At 41.4% G+C, this 17,813-nt stretch overlaps 1 pseudogene; it reads left to right on the forward strand.

Moving 5' to 3' along the window:
* Positions 1-781: 781 nt before the first annotated feature.
* On the forward strand, positions 782-900 carry n-R5s86 (annotated as a pseudogene).
* Positions 901-17,813: the final 16,913 nt, after the last annotated feature.

The raw sequence follows: 17,813 nt of genomic DNA on the forward strand, positions 1-17,813 counted from the left end.
ATAATTATTCACACGTGATTATCTTTGTCTCTCCACTCCAGCCTGGAAGCTTACAGCTACCTTCCTCTATGCCTCTTTTGAAGGATAAAATGGGAGGGATCCTGGCCAACAAATTGCACAGGAGTCACAAGACTCAGGCATCAAGCCAAAAAGATGTCAAGTTCACCCTTTGCTGCTCCGTGTTGTTTTAATCCTGTCCTGGGGCTTTAGCCCGGGGCTTGGTCTTTGTCTTGCTCAGACCCTGCAGGCTTCTTCTCTGGGTCTTTCCACTCGTTCATGTTTTCCCCATTTGTGACTTGAATTCCCCTTGGCTAGTAGAGATCTCAACATTATCATTTCTTACAGAAGACTGGCAAGTTCCTTCACCGAAAACTTTTAATGAATTATTTACTGTAGACCATTATCTCTCTTTGATAGAGCAGAGATTCCATTAAGGAACAATTTTTTAAAAAGATTTATTTATTATTATACATAAGTACACTATAGCTGTCTTTAGATGCACCAGATCTCATAACAGGTGGTTGTGAGCCACCATGTGGTTGCTGGGATTTGAACTCAGGACCTTCAGAGGACCAGTCAGTGCTCTTACCTGCTGACCCATCTTGCCAGTCCCCAAGGAACAATCCTGAAAAATGTAGAACAAGATGTTTTCAGGTACCTAAACCTTTTCCTCATAGCTAAACTACTGTCATGGATCCTTCTTAGGGGTATAAATTTACTGTAGGAAGCAATTCTTTATCACTAATAACAAATGCTATTGATGATTGAGAATTTATGTACTGTCTACAACTATACCTCCCTGAACATGCCCAATTTCATCTGATCTCGGGAGCTAAGCAGGGTCTGCCCTGGTTAGTACTTGAATGGGAGACTGCCTGGGAATACCAGATGCTGTAGGCTTTTAAAAATAATAATAAATAAATAAATAAATAAATGTATATGTTGCTGAAAAAGTTGAGTACATAGTATGAATGCCTAATGGTGAAGAAACTGATTTTTTTTTTATCCTAGTAAAATGTACTTGGTTACCAGTAACAAATCCCTTGAAATGTCTACAGTTTTCAGAAACTGGGAGATGTGAACTTCAGCTGTGGGAGTAGTATGTGGAGGGATAAAAAGAATATAATAACTGCTGGCAAGAACAAGGAGAAGGAGCACCATATCTATTTACACCATGTCCATTTCTATCTCTATCTACCTATCTATCTATCTATCTATCTATCTATCTATCACCTACCAATCATTGTCTGTTTGTCATCTATAGATCATCTATTTATCTATCTACCTACTTATAAATCATTCTCTATTATCATCTCTTAATCAATCATCTATTTATCTATCCACCTGTCTATTTATCTACCTATCAATAATTGTCTATCATTTATAGATCATCTATCTATTGCCTATTGTCTATCATCAATCACCTATATATTGGCTGTCTACCACTATTATCTATCATCTATGATCTATGATCATCTATCATGTCTTTAATCTATCACCTACCTACCTATCTTTCTTTTAATCAATCATCTATTATTTATTCTGTGTCTTACATGTAGCACAGATGTCCTATAAAAGAGTTCTTACCCTATATATAAAAGATATCCTATAAAATGTTCAGGTAAATTTAAGTGTACTAAAAATATAATTAAAACACCATTACATACACTAGCAAGATTGTGCTGATAGGACCCCGGAGCTCTTGACTCTAGCTGCATATGTATCAAAAGATGGCCTTGCCGGCCATCACTGGAAAGAGAGGCCCATTGGACTTGCAAACTTTATATGCCCCAGTACAGGGGAACACCAGGGCCAAAAAGTGGGAGTGGGTGGGTAGGGGGTTGGAGGGGAGGGTATGGGGGACTTTTGGGATAGCATTGGAAATGTAAATGAGGAAAATACCTAATTTAAAAAAATAAAATAAAGCAAAAAACCCCAAAAATATATAATTAAAATTGAATTTGAGATATAAGGATATTTAATATCAGAACAGAGTTTGCTGTAAATCCTACATTGTGTAGCCTCCAACAGATGTGACATCTATTCACAGTAAGAGATACATCTGAAAAGAAGTTTGCTCAACCTGATAAAATAATATTTGAAAATTTTAGTGTAATAGTTAAAGATAGTAAATCATTTCCTTAATAATGGAGATGATTATTAATGTAAAATTACTAATTTTATAAAGCATGCAAATAAAATAATAAATCAATACATGATGTAAAATATATGTAGTAATTTTATAAACTAGAATTATGAGAATTTTAAAAGCATTAAAAATATGTAAGTAATTGTACTGGCTGGTTTTGTGAGTCAACTTGACAAAAGCTGAAGTTATCACAGAGAAAGGATCTCATGGAGGCATTTCCCTTGAGGATCCAGCTGTAAAGCATTTTCTCAATTAGTGATCAAGGGGGGTGGGGGAGGGCCCCTTGTGGGTGGTGTCATCCTTAGGCTGGTAGTCTTGGGTTCTATAAGAAAGCAAGCCAGGGGAAGTGAGCCAGTAAGAAACATCCCTCCATGGCCTCTGTATCAGCTCCTGCTTCCTGACCTGCTTGAGTTCCACTTCTGACTTCCTTTGGTGATGAACAGCAATGTGAAAACGTAAGCTGAATAAACCCTTTCCTCCCCAACTTGCTTCTTAGTCATGATGTTTTGTGCAGGAATAGAAGCCCTGACTAAGACAGTGATGAACAAATATGTTTAATTTTTATGTAGAAAGATAGTATGTTCTATAATTTATCATTCATCCAGTCTGCTGAGGGGCATCCAGGATGGCTCCATTTCTGTGCTATTGTGAATAATGCATTTTTAACAAACACTTTCAATGAAGTTACAATCAAGATACAAAATCCAGAAACTATCATATGTACCAATAACAAACTTATAAAGAAAGAAATGATATATTAAAAAACTCTAATCACAATTGCCCCCTTCCAACATCTAGGAATTAGCCTCACCAAGGAAGTGAAAACCTTTCTCAATGAATGTTTAAAACTCTAAGCAGAGAAGACACCAGTCAATAGAGAGGTGGTCGGTCTATCCCATGCTTCTGGCTTGGCAGACTTGACATTGTAAAGTGGCCTTACTGCTCCTAAATCTACATGTTCAACACAATCGCCACTGAAAGGCCTGCGACAATCTCAGAAAAGTAGGAAAGGCAAATCTGGTTTGGAGACGTATTTCATGCTGATTTGTGATTCTAGAATAGGGAGGTCCTAGTCTGTAATAGAATGGGTGTTCCCATGGAGCGGGAAGAATTGAGTCTACAGGAATCAAAGGACTGAAGAAAACAAGCAGGACAAAGAGCAGCTCGGTCTTTGCAGAGATAAAGCAGGGGGAACAGAGCCCTTCTGGTTGTCCCTACTGAGGCTCTACATGACTGGCACCTGTGTTGGAAAAATTGCCCATTTCAAAATGTGGTTGAGTTATGGGACACCATGATCCACATCCTATTTCTCCCAAAATTTGCATCATAATGGAATTCTTGATGTCAAAATCTTTATGAGAGTCCACAGTTTGGTAAGGGCCTGCTCGGCTGAACTCTAGCACTCTGATTCTTCAGAGAACAGAGCAGAGCGGGTTAGCCAGCCGGCAGCTTCACTGTCCAGCCATTGCATCAATCTGTGTATATCTAGTGCTGGGGTAGGAGCGCTGAAGTGAGATCCTGAAGAAGTCAGTCTTACAGTCCACAGATTACAAAATGAAAATAGGTATCCAGGCACCTGTATTAGGTACAGGTTCTCACTGCTATGCTGAAACACGCAATAAGAGCAGCCTAAGGAAGAAATGCTTTATTTTGGCTCCCAGTCTAAAGATGCATTCTGTCAGGGTGGGGAGGCATGTCAACAGAAAGGGGTCACAGAGCCTCCTCAGTGAGAAGCAGAGATGGATGCTGGTGCTCACTGCACTGTCTCCTTATTCAGTCCAGAATCCTAGCACATGGAATAGTGCCCTCCACTTTTAGGGTGGGTCCACTCACCTCAATTGGTACCATCTACGAACTCCTTCACATAAATGCCAGGAAGTCTGTTTCCTGGGACACTGTTGATCCTGACAGCCTGACCATTGATATTAACCATCACAGCTCCTGTTTGCTATCAATAACAGGTTTCTTTCTCCCTTGCATAAACTTGATCATCTCTGCAAATAAATTTTTAATTTGTTTGTATATAAAGAGCTTTGTTAATGAAAAAATGTATTCATGGAAGAAAGTTATTAAAACTTTGTTATTAACATGCATTTAAAATGAAATGGGAAAACTAAATAGATTTTTCTTTTTCTTCTTTTTAAAAGAATAAGATGCTGGACTTGGGCCTGGAAAGATGGTCCTGCAGGTAAGAGCACTTGCTGTTCTTACAGAGGACCCGAGTTTGATCCCCAGCATCTATCTACACCAGGTAGTCCACACTGTTGTAACTCCAGTTCCAGGAGATCCAGACTCTCTTCTAGCTTCCACGGGTACACAGATACACACACACACACACACACACACACACACACACACACAGACACACACACACACACACACACACAGACACACACACACACATACACACACACATACATAGATACACACACACATACACACACACAGACACACACACACAGACACACACACACACACATACATACACACACACACAGACACACACACATACACACACACACACACACACATACACACACACACACATACACACACACATACATACACACACACACACACACACACACACACACACACACACACACACACATACACACACACACACACACACACACATACACACACACATACATACACACACACACACACAGACACACACACAGACACACAGACACACATACACACACACACACACATACATACACACACACACACACACATACATAGATACACACACACACACACATACATAGATACACACACACACATACACACACACACACACAGACATATACACATATACCTAAATTAAAAAATTAATATTTTTGTTTGCATACTTTCGTATTCAAAGGCCTATCTAGCTTCAGATAGATGGAGGTAGCTCTGTGCTCTAAGGTCAGAGACAAGGGCCCCAGGTCACAAGTCTCCATTCTTCAGAGACTTGTGAAGACCAAGATTCTAAAGTGTTCTTATCTCAGGAAGGAAGGCTTGATTCGCTTTCTGGTTTTCCTGAGCTGTCACATATTTCCAGAATCCTAATCTGTTGTGTAAAGCCGTATCCGTATCCTCTTTCTTGACTTGGATGGTTTTGATTTGGGGGTGGGTAGGTATTTTTTATTTATTCACTTTACATCCTGCTCACTGTCCCCTCCCACACACACCACCCTCCTGCAATCCCTTCCCCATCCCCTTCTCCTTGGAGTGGGTGGGGTCCCCAAGGTATCCACCCACCCTGGCACATCAGGTCTCTGTGAGGCTAGGTGCATCCTCTCCCACTGAGGCCAGACAAGGCAGCCCAGCTAGAAGAACATATCCCACAGACACGCAACAGCTTTGGGGAGAGCCCCTGCTCTAACTGTTTGAGACCCACATGAAAACCAAGCTGCATATCTGCTACAACTGGGGATGAGGGCAGCTAGGTCTAACCTGTGTAAGTTCTTTGCTTGGTGGCTCGGTCTCTGAGAGCAGCAAGGGTCCAGGTTAGTTGACTCTGTTGGTCTTGCTGTCCTTCTTTCTATCGCATGCTTTATATTCATCTCTGCCATTAGAATGCTAGTATTATTGTAGGAAGGAATTTCCAGATTCAACTCTCACAGCCTGCCTGGGACCTTCCACTTTGCCACCTACAGCCTTTCTCCAGCCATTTCCTATTCCACATCCTGACACTTTCTATGTCTCCATCCTGTCTTCTCTTTGCACCCACTGTATCCTTTAGTCGGGTGCCACCTTTCCATTTCAAAGACATTTAAAAATAACTGAACTGGTTTGTCTCCAGCATGCTCACAGATGATAGATCCCTTCCTTCCTTTCCACATATTCCTGGACCCATTTCCTTCCTCCCTACCTCTTCCCGAGCCTCCTCCTTCCTTCCTGGCTACCTCTGTCTAGCCAGTGTTGCCATCTCCGTCCTGAAGTGTTAACTGTCAAGTCATCCAGCTGTGCATATGATGAGACACCCCAGATGCTCTATGCCCTGCTAAGCCCCGATGACAGCAAGGTGAAAGAATACATGTGGAAAGCTAAGGACACTTGGGCAAAGAGATCACCATGAGGACTGCATAAAAGCCCAGGGGAACAAAGGTGTTATAAATAAAGAAGTCTAACAAAGGGCATATACGGTGGGCAGGAAGGAGTTAAAGATGCATTCTGCTTGTCCTAAGCGGGTGGCATGTTACTGCCAAGTCTCATTCATACAGTTTCTATTCATTTGGGAGAGAAGATAGATTTGAGCATGTAGGGTGTTTTTGGGTCGATAGCAATCTTCCTACATCCCTGCCTGCTTGCCTTGAATCATAAACAAAGATGCTTATTGTCTGCAGGAATGCCAGAGCATTCTCTGTAAGTGCAGTTACCTACAGCATGCCTCTAGGCAGCAGACGCCTCTCCTTCCTAGCACTCGCTCTGGTGATAATTGTCTTTTCAAACCCGGTGTCATGTACAGTGCCTGCCTGTGAACGCCACGGGTCAGCCTGGGCTGTTTTCCCCATGCTCTGTGTTCAGTACCTTGCACAGAGCCTCGGATACTAAAATGCTCACCAACTGTATCTGGAGAACAGAACCAGTCATTGACAAGGCTATTATTCACAAACTAGTGGATGGTTTTAGCTCAGTTCTCTCATGGAACAATCTTATCTTAAACCCGTGAAGAGAATGTTTGAGAGCTGGAAGTTACAAAGTCCGAGATTTGAGGAGATTTGAACTCAGGTCTGTCTGGCCTTGCTGCAGACACCCTCTTGGCTCATAGGTTGTTCGCCTCATTCTGAGATCTATAGACATTTTTCCAAGGAAAAGTACAAACACTGATGCAATGAACTCCAGGACCAGCGGGTGCAGGAAGCTGCAGACAGGCTGAAGAGACATTTTTAGCTGTGCCATCTGACACGGAGAGCAGAAGCCCTAGATCCCTGCCAGTTCTTATTTCAGAAGGGTAAGAACCCACTTAAATACCCCAAGAAGGGGGCCGTGTACACAATCACTATACACTTAGGTGAGGGGACACTAATCATTTAGTGTTCTGTTTTATTAAGATGCAGGAGTGCTCATGGTGCGTATTAGTTAGAAAAGGCAGACTATGTGATGACTCCAATCTTAACTTTGGAAGAAAGAACACGCACCGCATATATTTTGATGGAGGGTGCACACTAGAAGAATCCACCAAAAAATGTTAGTGGTTATAAGCAAGAAAATCACAGATGATTTTAACTTTCTTTCTAGTTTTTCACATATTCTGTGATTATTAGGTATTACTTTAAAATTCTTATGAATAAAATTTGTCATGAGTATATAGATAAAATATAGACGCTGGCACAAAATACCAATTGAGGATGTCTCTGCATATTAAAATACTGGTTTAATTTATTTATTAATAACAATTATTTTAAAGCACCAGGCAATTAGGGCTGGAAAGATAACTCATTGCAGTGGTTCTCAAACTATGGGTCATTACCCCTTTGGGGGTAGAATGACCTATTCATGGGGGTCACATATTAGATATCCTGTATTTCAGATATTTACACTATAGTTCATTACTAGCAAAATTACAGTTATGAAGTATCAATGAAAATAATTTCATGGTTGGGGATCACCACAACAGGAGGGAATGTGTTAAAGGATCACGGCATTAGGAAGGCTGAGAACCCTGGCTTGGTGGATAAGGGCAGTGATTGCTATAGCAGAGGTCCCAGGTTCAGTCTCCAGCACCCACAGGGAGGCTCACAAGGATCTGTCCCAGAACAGTGCCAGAGGATTTATCTCCCTCTACTGGCCAACATAAGGACTGCAAGCACTCAGTGCACTGCAAACAGGGAGCACATGTACATATAAAAAAAAAAGAGAGAGAGACGAATAAATCTTTTCTATAAAACCGCACTATCAAAAGACTTATAAAGCTGCAATAGAATGAATTGACTGCTCTTAAATATGGCTTCATGACTTTGGATTTCTTTCATTCCACATAATTATGCTCCCAAAAATGATGCTCTCATCAAATACACATGTGGAATCATTGCATTAAATTTGGAGTTTTAGAAATTTATATAATAACAACTTACAAATGTATATATTGAAAATATGAACGTCAAATCAATGAACAGTCAGCCTGATGACGTTGCTAAGCATTGCAGCCTTTACAGCCATGTCGGATTTATTTTCACCGTTTCTCTGCATTTGGCTGCCCTCGGTGCTGGCTTCGTTCCCAGCTTAGATCGGGACTCCTGCTAGGAGTCAATCAACTGCTGAAAACACAGAGATCTGGAGACCAGAAGACTGGAAAAAAGTCACTTACACAATGAGCCAATAGTGTCGCCATCTGACCAGCTGTGTGCAGGGGAAGGAGGCAGAGTGCCTGCCATGGAGCCCAGACTGGACCACAGGCGCCCAAGGGAAGCTACAGGAGGTCCAGACGTGAGCCTGGTCTAGATCAGCATCCTTACTCTATCTCTACTGCTAGTCTTTTCAATTTGATGCCTCCTGGATGCTTCACCATTGACCACCTCATGGAATTCCCTATGGCTTCATGTCCTTTGCTGAATACATTATGAACAGGTTCTAACGTTTCCTTTGTCGTGTTCAACTACCCAATGAGAACATCTGCTAGCCTCCTTGACCCAGGAAATCCATCCCTGTACAAGAGTCTCAGACTGGACATTTCTAAAGATTCCTGAAATTAAACACATGCCTTCCACCCGCCAGTGAACTGCATGGAAATTCAGGCTACCATGGGGCTTTACTAAGGTATGTGGTTTACCTGACAGTCAGTTTTCCTGTATTTATAAACATGGAACAGGAAACAGTAAGAACAAAAAAAATTGAACAGAAAATATGTAAATATGGGTCACTGAGTAATACAGAGGCAGAGAATCAACCTGCTCCAGAAACGAGAGTCGGGGGTCTTCAACATAGCCATCCCACAATCCCCTTTACTGAAGCCCACTCCCATAATTCCCATCACTGAAGTCCACTCCCACAAGCTCTTTTGCTAAAGGCCACCATGAGGAAAACTTCTCCCTGGAGAATCAAAGATTAATCAGGGTCAAAGAAATGTAACACCCAGAAGTTATAAGGCCCCTGCTTACAGACCAGAATGGAGTGTCTGGGATCCAGAATTTTTATTTCAGAGACTGCAATCCTGATTTCAAAACCTGCAGAAGACATCCAAGAAGTCCTCAGCCCTACTACCTCCAATTCATGTACGAGGGCACAGACAGAAAGGATTTGGTCTAGAGTCCAGGGCAGGCCTTAGTCGAAGTTTAAAAGAAGTATCAATAACTATGAACATCTTATAGATGATAGTTGACCCCTAGTAAAATTAAATTTACTTTATGCAACTGATAACAGCAGGTTTTTAATCCAGACCTGTTGAAATTTATGGCACCATGATAAATACACTGACATTCTTCCCTGTTGGAAACCTGAGAGCAATGCTCGTTTTTCTGTCATTAGGGAGTCCATGGGGACATTTCCCTCTGCTCACAGCTTGTACACATTATGAACCCAATACACAAGTGACCTTCTCAAAAATTGTATCATTCTTTTAATGAGATAGATTATTATTGAATATACATACAATTCAACTGCTGTTCATTAGGTACCTACATTAGTCACCCCTCAGTATTTACAAGACCAGCTCATTAATCTTCATTAATTTAGATGCAAGCTTCAGTATGTAAAATATGCTCAGCTTATGTAACTTCACTGTGCAGAGACTGTTACACCGAAGAATGCTGTAGCAGGTGACTTGAGACACTTCTACGTAGTTTGCCCAGTTTTGATTCTTTTTTATAAAATTATCTAATTTTTGAAGAATACATGGAGGGCATAGAATGATGTGTAAAACATACTAACTCATCCTTGGGAGGGAGAAGGGAAAGGGTCAGGCACAGGAAAATGGCGAGATAAGAGGAACTGGATGAAAGTAACAAAAACGTTGAGTCAAAATGTTAATTTGGAATTGAGGCAATGGCTTGGTGGTTGAAGCTCTTGTGACATAAGCATGAGGGCCAGAATGATCTCCAGAACCCAGTAAATGGCCCGGTGGTGGCGCACGCCTTTAATCCCAGCATTTGGGAAACAGAGGCAGGGGGATTTCTGAGTTTGAGACCAATCTGGTCTACAAAGTGAGTTCCAGGACAGCCAGGGCTATACAGAGAAACCCTGCCTTGAAAAACACAAAACAAAACAAAACAGAACCCAGTAAATGTCAGATGGGCATGGCAGCCTACCTGTAATTCCAGCCTCAGAAGGCAGACAAGGAGGCAACCCAGAGCTACTCTCTAGGGAGACCAGCCATATAAGTGAGATGGAGGGTTTGAGGAGAAAGTCTGCCTCAATGGATAAGTTAGAAATGACAGAGGATGATACCTGGCATGAACCTTGGACTTCTACATGCTTATACACATGTGCACGAGAACCCACAAATGTGTGCCCTCACAATAAGGAAATTTGCATACAACATAGGCAGACATACACACACACACACAAACACACACACACACATAGGAAAAAAAGAAAAAAGGTTTAAAATACTGGCTTGCCAACTATAGTGGACCAGAACCTTGTGTTTTTAACAGAAAGGGAGTGCCATGTTCTTGCCCCCTTCTTCTTGCCTCCAAGAACGTACTGGTCTGTTTCTTTGACTCTCTACAGTACAGCCTGATGGCTGGCAAGCTCAGACTGAGTAGGGAGCAGCCCACCCTGCATCTCACCCCATGAGTGGTGCACTCTAACAGCTGTGAAGGGACAAATTCCTCTTTACACCTATGAGACAATGAGCAGTATTCTCCAAGACTGCAGATACAGGTGAGACAGAGTGCTCACCTCACATGCACAGAGCCCTGACCTCTGGACTCTGTACCACACAGAAAGTCAGTGTCCCTAGAAAGAAGCATGCATTTCCTGACACAGTCCATCACAGATGTCTGTCTCTTCTGTTACATGTGGAAATGAAGCTATAAGGGGAAAGGCGTGACTTCAGGACATAGACTGGGGCAGGCATATACTTTAGGATTCACTTCAAATGTTCATGACATACCCAGCTAAGCGTGAGTGGCTAAGACCCATGTTCACCTGTACTCAATTCATAGTATTTCTTATCAGTTTCTTATTAAAAATTCAATTGATCTGTTGAGAAAATAGGAAATCTTCAAACTGATTTGATTGGCAGGCTCTTGGAATGTTAAACTATTCAATATGTATTAACCTAGAGTTTACCTGTTGTTTGTTAGGTTGGTTTGGATTTTTATTTTTGTTTGTTTGTTTTTTGAGACAGGGTTTCTTTGTGTAGCCAATGCTGCCCTGGAACCAGCTCTGTAGACCAGGCTGGCTTTGAACTCACAGAGATCATGCCTTCCTTTTCTGCCTGAGTGCTGGGAGTAAAGGTCTGCATCACCACTGACCAGCAGTCAAGGTTTTTCTCACGTATATGTACTTATGTATATATGTCTTTCTCTCTTCCTTTCTCCTTCCTTCCTTCCTTCCTTCCTTCCTTCCTTCCTCTCTCTCTTTCTTCCTTCCTTCCTTTTTCTTTCCTTCCTTTTTCTTTTTCCTTCTCTTCCTTCCTTCCTTTCTTTCTTTTTCCTTCTTTCTTTCTTTCTTTCTTTCTTTCTTTCTTTCTTTCTTTCTCTCCTTTCTTTTTCTTTCTTTCTTTCTCTTTTGTCCTTCCTTCTTTCTCTTTATTTTTATTTCTTTCTCTTTCTCTTTCTTTCTCTCTTTCCCTTTCTCTTCTTTCTTTCTTTCCTTCCTTCCTTCCCTCTACCCTTTCTTTCTTTCTCTTTTTCCTTCCTTCTTTCTCTTTCTTTCTTACTTTCTTCTCTTCTCTTTTCTTTTCTTTTCTTCTCTTCTCTTCTCTTCTCTTCTCCTCTCTCTCTCTCTCCCCCTCTCTCTCTCCCTCCTTCCTTCCCTCCCTTCCTCCCTTTCTTTCGTGTGTGTGTGTGTGTGTGTGTGTGTGTATGTGTGTCTGTCTGTCTGTCTGAGCTAGTGTCATCTGTGTGCCTTAGCATATCTACTGAGGTTAGAGGACAATTTATTGGAGTTGGTCTCCTCTTTGCAGCATGAAGGTCCTGGAGTAAAATTCAGCTAACTGGACTGGCAGAAAGTATCTTTGCCCATTAAGCTTTCCACCATCTTGTTTTTCTGTTTGTTAATTATTATTGTTGTTGTTGTTTGTTTGTTTGTATGAGACAGGATCTCATTATGTAGCAGGCTGGCCTTGAATTCATAGAAATAAGTGTGTCCCAGCCTTCAAAGTGTTTTGGAGTAAGGAGGTGGTTGTAAGGACGGAGAGAAAGAAGATGTAGAATTTACAGTAATAACCAATCACCCTTGCTATGGGCATGCAGTGGCCCCTGCAGATGGGTGACTCTTCGGTTTTCTGTCACTTTGTTTTGTTTCATCTTGTGTTTTGGTTAGGACTGCATGGATAATAACCACATTGACTCTTATAAGCAGCTTGGCAAGCAGAAGGAGGACATTAGCATTTCTAGCTACCCATTTCTGGGCAGTGGTTATCAGATGTTCCACCGGCTTTCAAGTAGTCTACAGAGTGTAAAATGCCAGGGCTTACAGGAGTGAGCAGAGCTAAGACATACATTCAGATTAATTGGTCAGCAGCATTCAATTCCACGGAGCTGGGAGAGATGGAGACAGTGATGGGAAGGACAACACCTGCTCCATCCAGCTGCTGCTATCCTCCAGGGTCAAGTATTAAAGGATGGTTTGATAGAGACCAAGAGGCAGCATCCAGAGGAGGGGGAGGAGACCCTGAAAAGCACAGCATAGCAGGGAGTCAGAGAAGAAAGATTTCCAGAGTGTTCATTGAAGTCACTTTCTTAACTGGACTCAGTTTGGTTTTTGTTTGGTTGGTTTGTGCTTGTCTCCGTTTGGAGTAAGAGTTTGTTATAAAGCCCAGTCTACCCTCAAACACATAATCCTTGGACTGGCATAAGACTTGTCAGCCTATGCCAGATATATGACATTTATAGGAAAGACAGTTTTAAGATACAAGCAATAGCAAATAATTATTTTAAAGGAAGAAAGTAAGAAATAAAAGCAAATAATCTGATCCAACAGAATTCATTTCTTTTAACTATTAAGGAATAGTAATGGGCCCCAACCCTCCAGATCTACAAGCTCTGAATCCAGAACTCCACTCTCATGCTTACTTTATATCAGAGATACCATGGCCAGCACAACCTATAAAAGACAATCCTTAATTTGGGGCTCAAGTTTCCAGAAGGTTAGGATCCATGACCATCATGTTAGGGAGCTTGGCTGAAGGCAGGCAGGCATGGTGCTAGAGCAGTAGCTGAGAACTTATATCTTGATCCACAGTCATGAAGCAGTTAGTTTGGATTGGTGTGGACTTTTGAAGCCTCACAGCTGCCTCCAATGAGATACCTCCTCCAACAAGGCCACACCTCCTAATCCTTCCCAAATTGATCAATCAACTGGGGACCAAGTGTTTATTTGTTTATTTATTTTAAGTTTTTAATTAATTATTTTATTTATTTACATACCAAACATTGCCCCCTCCCCATCTCTCCTCACAGAGTCCTTCCCCCTCCTTCTCTCCATCACCTCTGACAGTCCCTCCCCCCAAATCAGAGCATCAGATCTCTATAGGATTAGGCATATCCTTTATCAGTGAGACCAGACAAGGCAGGCCTCTGCTACACAGTGCCCGGGGCAGGGGAGGGGGGAGCGGGGGACAGAGCTCAGACCAGCCAGTGTATGCTCTTTGGTTGGTAGCTCAGTCTCTGAGAGCTTCAAGGGGTCCAGGTCAGTTGACACTGTTGGTCTTCCTATGGGGTTGCTTTCTCTACAGATCCTTCCCCTAATTCTTCTATAGTGATTCCTGTCCTCTACCTAATGCTTGATTGTGAGTATCTGCATCTGTCTCAGTAAGCTGTTGGTACAGACTCTCAGAGGACAGGTATTCTAGGATCCTGTCTGTAAGCACAACATAGCACCAGTAATAGTGTCAAGGATTGGTGCCTGCCCATGGGATGCATCCCAAATTGGGCCTGTCGTTGATCAGCTATTCTTTCATTCTCTGCTCCATTTTTGTCCCGACATTTCTTTTAGACAGGAGCAATTTTGGGTTGAAAGTTTTGTAGGTGGGTTGATGTCCCTATTTTTCCACTGGGGGTCCTGTCAAACTACTGGGGGCGGTCTCTTCAGGTTCTATCTTCCCACTGTTGGTCATTTTGACTAAGGTCACCCATATTGAATCCTAGGAACCTCCCCTATTACAGATCTCTGGGATTTTCTAGAGCTTCCCACACCCTCATACCCCACATACCTGGCAGGTGCATATTTCCATTCATTCTCCTGGCTTTCTCTCCTGTCTCCCCCTATACCTGCCCAGGTTCCCCTGCTCTCTGCCTCCCATGATTATTTTGTTCCCCCTTCTAAGTGGGATTTAAGCATCCTCACTTGGGAACAAGTAATTAAATATATAAATTATAAGGGACATTCTCATTAAACCACTGCATCAACCAATGGCAGGTGGGAAATATTTGAGAGGAGAAGGATGTGTTTGTATTGAGAATGTATAGTTTTCTTTTTCTCCTCCTCATCATGCCCTTGGCATCATGGTCCAAAAAGCAGTTAAATGTAGAATATATATTTCTAATCATGGATTTTTAATAACCCCATAGATTTTCTGTTTTGTTTTGTTTTTGTAAAATGTTGTGACTGAAGTATTTTAATCAGGGTTTCTACTGCTGCAATGAAACACTGTGAGCAAAAAGGCAACATTTCATTTGGCTTTACATTCCCATATTACTGTCCATCATCAGAAAAAGTCAGGACAGGAACTCAAACAGGGCAGGACCCTGGAGGCAAAACTGACACCAGTTCCATGGAGGGGTGCTGCTTACTGGCTTGCTCATCCTACTTTCTTACTTTTAATGTCCCAGTAGTCAAGGAACAGCCCATAATGGGCTCATCATTGCCACATCAATCATTAATTAAGAAACTGCTCTACAGGTTTGGCTACAGTCTGATCTCATAGAGGCATTTTCTCAATTGAGGTTCTTCCTTTGTTAGGGTTTTATTGCTATGAAGGGACACTGCGACCAAGGCAACTCTTACAAAGGGAAACATTCAATTGGGGCTGGCTTACAGTTTCAGAGGTTCAGTCCATTATCATCATAATGGGAAGCATGGCAGCATCCAGGCAGACATGGTATTGGAAGAACCAAGAGTTCTACATCTTGATTTGAAGGCAGCCAGGAGGAGATTTCTTCTGCAGGCAGTCAGAAGGAGCCTCTGGATCACACTGATGAGACTTGAGCATATATGAGATCTTAAAGCCCCACCTCCACAGTGACACACCTTCTCTAATAAGGCCATACCTCCTAATAGTGCTACTTTTCATGGGCCAAGCATATTTAAACCACCACAGGTTCACTCCTCTCAAATGACTTTAGCTTGTATCAAGTTGACATAAAACCATCCAGTACAGTAGGGGTTAGAGAAGCTTTCCCAAATAATCTCATTTCTGTAGATAATGTTTTCAGAATCATCATTGGCATTATCTCTGGGTACCATATTTGAAACACTTTTAAGTGCTAAGAGGTTGTTTAAAGTCCTGGGGAATATGCAACCAGGTACCAGGACAATATGGCAAATAACTGTAGACATAGTTTCTGATTATTTTGCTGGTATTTATAAAGCCTATAAAGCTTTAGATATGAACTATGCGAGTAAATGTTAAAATAGGATGTCTGATTTTTTAGAAATATTTCAGAGAGAAGCTGAGGCTGAAGAGATGGCTTTGTGGTTAAAAGACACGGACTGCACTTCTAGAGGACCTGGGTTTGGTTCCCATGACACACATGGTAGCTTCGTTTTCAGGGAATTGATGTCCTCTTCTGGCTTCCACAGGCACTACATACATACATACGTAGGCAAACACTCATACATATAAAATAAAAACAAAAAGTCTCTAAAATAATAATCCAGAGCCAGTGATGTGAAAGACAGTGTATAGAAAATTAAACACTGGGGCTGGGAATAGTTCAGAAGTAAAGGTGGCTGCCACGAAACTGTAACGAGCCAAGTTCAGTCTGTGGACCCAGCAAGGCTAGAAAAGACTCCATGAAGTTGTTCTTCAACTTCAACATGAGTGTCATGGCACAAGCAATAATTTCAAAATGATTAAAAAGATTAAGCATAAGTTAATACACATCACTGTGGATCAAGTCTTTCCTTCCTCTTACGTAAGTCCATGTTTAATATTTCAGAATTGCCAAAGTTCCCACATTACCTTACTTCTTCAACAGAATGAATATTGTTTATAGCTCTCCTACCTTGGGCCTAAGATAATTAATTAAGAACCATATATCATGTTTAATTTGATAGGCTAAACTACTAAAAATGAAGACTAATCGTATAACTGTTTTGAACTTAACATTTTTATTTCTGATGTTTTTTCCTCAGATAGAATGCTCACAAAGACCATCTAAGCAAGCTTTCCCTTACTGTTATTGAGTGCAAAGCATGAAAATATATTCCATTATTTCATCTATACTTGCCAAATATGTCTCCATATAGGCTCATATTTTCCTATGACTATCTTTTAATTCCAAACTTTACATAACCATGTATTGACATTTGAAAAATACTGCAAGTATTTGTAAGGACTTTTGTTGAATCATTGTGTTATTTCTAACAATCAAGATATCTTTTCCTTTCTCAATGCAAATAATTCCAATATGGTTTTTCCGCCCATATAAACTCAAGGACCTTCAAGTAGAATGTTAGTTTATTTGCTTCATTTTAAACATTCAGAGTCAGACTGGAAATTATGGCAGCTCGCACCCCATCCCCCCAAGCAGCAACACGTGGTTCATTTTCTTATTAAAGACATTTTTCTCACTATGTTTCCTTTATTGTTTTCCATGCCCTCTAACCTTAATATGGAGCTGATAACCAGTTAATGGCTCCAGTAAGATAAGGTAGGACACAGGCAGTCATTAGACCTTTGGGGTAGTCCCATGGGTATCATAAAGAACTCATAAATGTTTACCCATTTAAAAACTTCATTGAAGAACATGCATCAAAACTGGAGTTACTCTGTGTATAGACTTTTTTTTTTAAAAAGTGTATATAATTCTTTAATCTCCTTTGAACTAGGAGCATTGTCTAGCCCTCTCATTTCTCGTCCTGCACAATATTAACCCTTTCAGGATCTGGATCGGTGGTCTTCACAAATGGTCCCTTCCTTCTTCACAGATGTATCTGTCTGCTCCAGTGTAATATCGCACTGATATTACACTGTGTGACAGCAGAGCTTTCACACAGCTTCTGTGGTGTCCCTGGGGTATGTGTCAGTCTGCACCTACGTCAGGGATACTGGAGCTTCCTCACTTAACTTGCTTATAATTAATAATCAGCCAGTGGGTTAATGTTTTGTTCTCCAACACACTTTGACCCAATGGTTTAATGACTTCTTCTTGTTCACAGTGTTGGGCACAGAACTTGACAATTAAACATGCTCCCCCACTGAGCTAGATCCAGCCTCTGTGCAGAGTTAGAGTCCTGAAATTGGTGTTATTAGACTGGTTGAGGTTTCCAACTTCTGTTAGAACATCTGCATTTTTCTTGGCTCACACCTTTTATAGAAAAGAGCATTCAACCCTTC

This window comes from Mus musculus, chromosome 9, assembly GCF_000001635.26.
Source record: "Mus musculus strain C57BL/6J chromosome 9, GRCm38.p6 C57BL/6J".
NCBI classification, from domain to species: Eukaryota; Metazoa; Chordata; class Mammalia; order Rodentia; family Muridae; genus Mus; species Mus musculus.